We start from the raw sequence: 5,518 nt of genomic DNA on the forward strand, positions 1-5,518 counted from the left end.
ATCCGGGAATTAATTAATTAAGCTCCAAGCTCAATTTCTTATATTAATTCCATCCAAACAAAAACTAATTTCTAAGCCCAACAAAAATTAAACAAGGCAGCCCACTATTCTCAATTCAATTAGATGGCCATTTCCTTAATTGATTTCTGGGCTCAAACCATTAAATTCAGGTTGCTTGCAATAAAGTAATCCCAGCACCATCCTTCAGCTAAAAGAGCCCAAATTCTTTAATTTGAAACATACGGCCAACTTGTCCAAATAAGTTCTTAGCCCAACTAGAATTAAATCCTCCTTGGCCCAATGCACATCTAAGATCAGCCCACTCCCCTTATTCCTTACTATCGGCATCTCTCTCTCAACATTCCTACTTTCATTCTCAAATTGAAAATCCCTAATTGAGAATGGAATTCCGTCTCCATTCCTCTCCTCTCTCTCCGGCAAATTCAGTGTCGCCTCTTTCCAATCGCCGGCGCTCCGTCGCCAGCGTCGCAGTGCCTCCTCGCCGGCTCCTTTCCCCCACCCATTCATTCTCAAATTCAAACTTAAATCCCAAAATGTAGTGAGGGATCAGCGGCGCCTCCACTCTTCTTTTCTCACTCCCTCGTCGGATCTGTCACGATCGAGCTCTCCCTCTCTTTCCTCCGATTTCGCGGCCCACGGCACCACCACCAGCCGCCATCTTCTTCGCAAGGCATCGCCGCCGTAGCAGCTCCACCATCACCGCCTCTCTCGCGGTGTCAGGTTGGGGACCGGCGAGTAGCATTGCCGGCTTCTCCCATTCCCTCACAACGTCGGTCCCTTCGAGCTGCTTGGGGTCGGTCACCGTCGAAGCTGCCGTATCAGTGCCCCATCTGTCGGGCTCGTCTGCCACCTCTAGCGGTGTGCTGTGTAGCTGCTGCCCGGTTGGGGTCGCTGTTGTACTATGGAGTCCACGCGGCTGCCCTCGTGGCCTCGCCGTCGCCGGTGGTCTCCGAGGCAGCCCCTCGTCCTTAAAGCTAAGTTCTTTTACTCCTTTTCATTACTTAGTTTGATTGATTATGAACTTTGGGCAGTAGCTAGGTGATGTTGAAGGTCTTGACTATAATGTGCTAAAGCTTTGATCTTTCCTTGGGCCGTAGTCATGATAAATCGTTACTGATCTTGGGCAAAAAGCAACTTGTGATATTTTTTGTTCTAAATCATGTGATGTGGAAATCCTAAAGCTCTAAGTTCTTGAGCATGGGGTTCTAATATGATGCAGAGGTTGGTTTTGTGGGGATTACCTTGCTCGGTGATTACTTTCGGTTGCGGGGCTGCTCCTATCTCGCTGTCTCTCCTTCCTCCCTTGTTGCTCCTTTGTTCCTCGAACCTTTGGGAGTCGAAAAGTGGGAGGAGGGTGGTGATGGGTGGTATTTATAGCCGAGTCCTTGGCTAGTGAGGGCTGATCCTTAGGAGCTGGATTCTCCAAATCCAGTTAGGGGTTGCCTCCCCTTTCATATTTTCTTAATAGGCTTCCATACCTATATTGGTGAAATTTTTAGGAGAGTGGCCCATGGCTGATCTCACTCTCTATTTTGTTACTGATGGAGGGATTTGTTTCCCCTTTTTGATCTCTTGATGAGCTCATCTCTCTTATGCCACTTTGTTTCTTCCTAAGCTTGGAGGAGGTACTTTCTTCAAGATTTATTTCATGCTTTTCCATTTTCATGAATAAACTTTTCCTTGGGTTTTGTTGATGGAGGAATCTAACCATTTTTGGAATTTCCTTAGGACAACTCATGCCATCTATAGGAGACTACAAATTGACCCCTTGGCATGGAGTGGGGATTAAGAATCGAGATATGTGTAGAAGGAGTCTCAAGGAAGATTTGAGGATCTTATAGTTGTCTCTTTGTCTCACTTTGGTTTGATGATGTAGAGTGACCTTTGTAAAGAAGTTGTACTATTTCCATTTAATCCTCACATAGGACAAGTATCCTACTACTTGTGTAAGGTAGACTTGCACCTTTGTGCATTTGGCTTCCACATTTCCTGTTTGGTGAAATGTAGCTTCTAAATTTCATACACAAAAGTAGCATGTACTCCCATCTTCACATATTCTCATGTATATGTATTGTAGTACTTTCTGAAGGTGACAAACATTGTACATATATTTTTAGTATTTTCCTTGAAATTCTTTGCTACTTTCTTCCCAAAAGTGAACCCTTTTATCTTTAATATTCCAAACCGTAACGGTTGTATTTTCCACGGTGATATCTTGATTCAAACAAATTCCTAGTACTTTGTCCAACGTGATAAAATGAGATGCTACTTAAGTCATCCTTTGAAATTGAATTCAACTAGTTGCTTGCTAAAAAAAATTCATTGAGCTCCATGTCGAAAATTATTATTATCTCCAATAAAAAAATTCCTTCATTTCCATAGAAAAAGAAATTATGCTTCAAATCCTGGCGCGAAATTTCTGGGGCGTCACAGTGCATTTGCTGACATGCGCTAATGACAAGCCCATATTCGACTTCAGAACGATATAATTGAAGAGCTATGGAATCAGATGGGTCGTCATTGATATTTACAATGTAATTTGTTGAGTATTTTTTTTTGTTGAAATGTACTTTTTTTTATTTTTTTTATTTAATGAAATTATCATTGCACTTTCTCCGTACTCGTGTCGAATTTTTAATTCCGTAAATTATTTAATTTGGTAAATTTGTGAATTTTTATTATTGTGGATATCCGTCGGGATGGTCGTCATTGTGCAGCGGGATGTGCAGAAAGTGTTTTTGGGAAGTTCGTCGGGATGTCCATCAGGACATCCGTCCCACTGTGGATGCTCTAAGGGTTTAGAAAGTAGAAAACGAATTTAAACTATAAAGGATACCAAAGCCTTACCTTACAGGAGTCGGCGAACTGGTGCGGTGGTGGTGACGGGTAAGGAGGCAGAGACGAGAGAGAGGTGTTAAATTCTCTAAATTCTGTCCCACATCGACTTGGTGAAGATCCCATCTAATCTATACAAGTGTGGATAACCCCCCCTTATGAGGCATTTTAAGGAGTGAGTGACCCATTTCTAATATGGTATAGAGCGGGCCCAAGCCGATGATGGTTTTCTCTTTATCTCTTATCTACCTCACGAGTGGAAGACCGATGTCCTTTCCGGCCCACATCGATGATGGTTTCTCTTGCATTGCCTACCCACGTGATGGAAGACCGATGTCCTTTCCGGCCCACACGTGAGGGGGCGTGTTAAATTCTCTAAATTCTGTCCCACATCGACTTGGTGAAGATCCCATCTAATCTATATAAGTGTGGATAACCCTCCCCCTTATGAGGCCTTTTAAGGGATGAGTGGCCCATTTCTAATTATGTTCTCACTGTGGCAAGATAAATCATAAGGTGAATAGATGCTTTGCACTTCATGGATTTCCTCCAAGTTTTGGAAGAGGAAGAGGAAAACCGATTGCTAAATATAACAACTTCTCCAAATATGTAAATTTTGTGGAGAACGTTTTTGATGATTCATGTGATGTTGTGTCCACTAGTGCAAACATGCCATCTCAAGAGCAATGCCAACAACTTATTCAACTTTTGCAGACTCAGCTTGCTGCTTCTGCCACTCTCTCCTCACCTACACCTTCTGCCGCACTAAATTCTAACTCTCCATCTACCAATTGTACTTCATTCACAGGTACTATCTCCTTCCTTCCTTTTATTGCTTCAGTAACTACATCTAATCCTCAATGGTTGTTAGATACTGGAGCAACTCACCATGTTTTTGTGATCTGTCTATGTTTGATAACTATTCGACTGTTCACAATGCCTTTGTACATCTTCCAAATGGCGCAACTGCACCAGTTACACACATTGGATCCATCACCCTAAATTCATCTATCATCCTTTTATCTGTCCTCTGTGTTCTTAGCTTCACTTTCAATCTTATTTCCATCATCTCATTGACCTCCTCAGTGCAATGTACTATTTTTTTCACTCACAATTCCTTTGAAATCCAGGGAGTTTCTCAGGCAACTGTGATTGGGAGGGGTAGCAGAATAGGCAACTTATACACTCTGGACATTTCTGATTCATTGGATACCAGAAGTTCTGCCATTGCTCCTTCCTCCGATGTTTCTTCTTTTTCAGCCTCTTTTGTAAGCCCTTATGCTAATCTCTGCAATACTGTCAGATCTCATAAACTGAAATCTATGTCAGATGTACTCCATTTCACAAATAAAACTACCACATCTTTGTGTGAAATCTGCCCCCTTGCTAAGCAAAAACATCTTTCATTCATGAGATCTGACAATGCAGAGAATTGTTTTTGATCTTATTCATTGTTATACCTGGGGTCCTTTTAATCCTCCCACCAATCAAAATTTCAAATACTTCCTCACCTTGGTTGATGATTGTTCCCGTTTTGTTTGGACATTTTTGATGGAAAACAAATCAGATGCTGGGGTGATCTTGCCTTAGTTTTAAACACAGTATTGACTTAGTTTGGCAAGAAAATTAAAGTCATTCGATGTGATAATGCCCCTGAGTTCAATATCCCCTCTTTATACTCTTCCTTTGGCACTGTCATACAACACTCTTGTGTTGAAACTCCTCAACAAAATGCCCGGGTAGAAAGAAAACATTAGCACCTGCTGAATGTTGCTAGGAGTCTTCTTTTTCAGTCACACTTACCCATTCATTTTTGGGGGGAATGTATTCTGAGTGCCTCTTTTTCAGTTACACTAAACCCTAAACCCCTTCCTCCATTTTGCCACATAATTCAACTCCTTTTCAAACCCTTTTTCAGAAACCACCTTCATACTCTCATTTGAAAGTTATGGGCTGCCTTTGTTATGCCTCAACTCTACAAAGAGGCAGGGACAAATTCTCACCTAGAGCAAGTAAATGTGTGCTTCTAGGATATCCCTCAGATTTCAGAGGTTATAAACTCTTGAATTTGGAAACCATGCAAGAATTTATCACAAGATATGTAATATTTCATGAGGATGTTTTTTCTCTTTCAGATCAATCCCCATCTGATTTCCCATCTCTTCCATCTCCATCTCATTCACTTTCTTCTCTAGAAATCACAGAAACTCCAAACTTGCCTTCCTCATCCACTGATATCTCACCAAATAATTCTGACTCTACTTCATCTACACACCATCCTGCCCCGTCCATGTCCGATCCAAACACAAATAATTCCCTTCCTAACTCCTCCAGAACTAAGAGAAAAATAAAAACTCCATCTCATTTGACAGACTTCATCTGCAACTCTGTCAGCTCAGCCTCTCCTTACCCAATCTCTTCCTATTTTAGCCTATCCAAACTCTCCCCAGAGTACCTCAAATACATAGTTCTCATGTCTGCCATCTATGAACGTACCACATATGCTCAAGCCTCACAATACCCTGAGTGGCAGCAAGCAATGCAAGAAGAGTTGGCTACTTTTTTAAGAACTGAAACATGGTTTGTCATTGTCTTGCCATCGGGGAAGATACCTATTGATTGCAAATGGGTTTACAAAGTGAAATATAATCCAGATGCATCA

At 41.7% G+C, this 5,518-nt stretch overlaps 1 long non-coding RNA gene across 1 annotated transcript; it reads left to right on the forward strand.

The window, feature by feature from the left end:
* Positions 1–349: 349 nt before the first annotated feature.
* On the forward strand, positions 350–2,162 carry LOC121801222. The gene is made up of 2 exons (XR_006050563.1): positions 350–1,646; positions 1,750–2,162. It is a non-coding gene; the product is annotated as an uncharacterized LOC121801222 (long non-coding RNA).
* The last annotated feature ends 3,356 nt before the right edge of the window (positions 2,163–5,518 follow it).

This window comes from Salvia splendens, chromosome 4, assembly GCF_004379255.2.
Source record: "Salvia splendens isolate huo1 chromosome 4, SspV2, whole genome shotgun sequence".
NCBI lineage: Eukaryota > Viridiplantae > Streptophyta > Magnoliopsida > Lamiales > Lamiaceae > Salvia > Salvia splendens.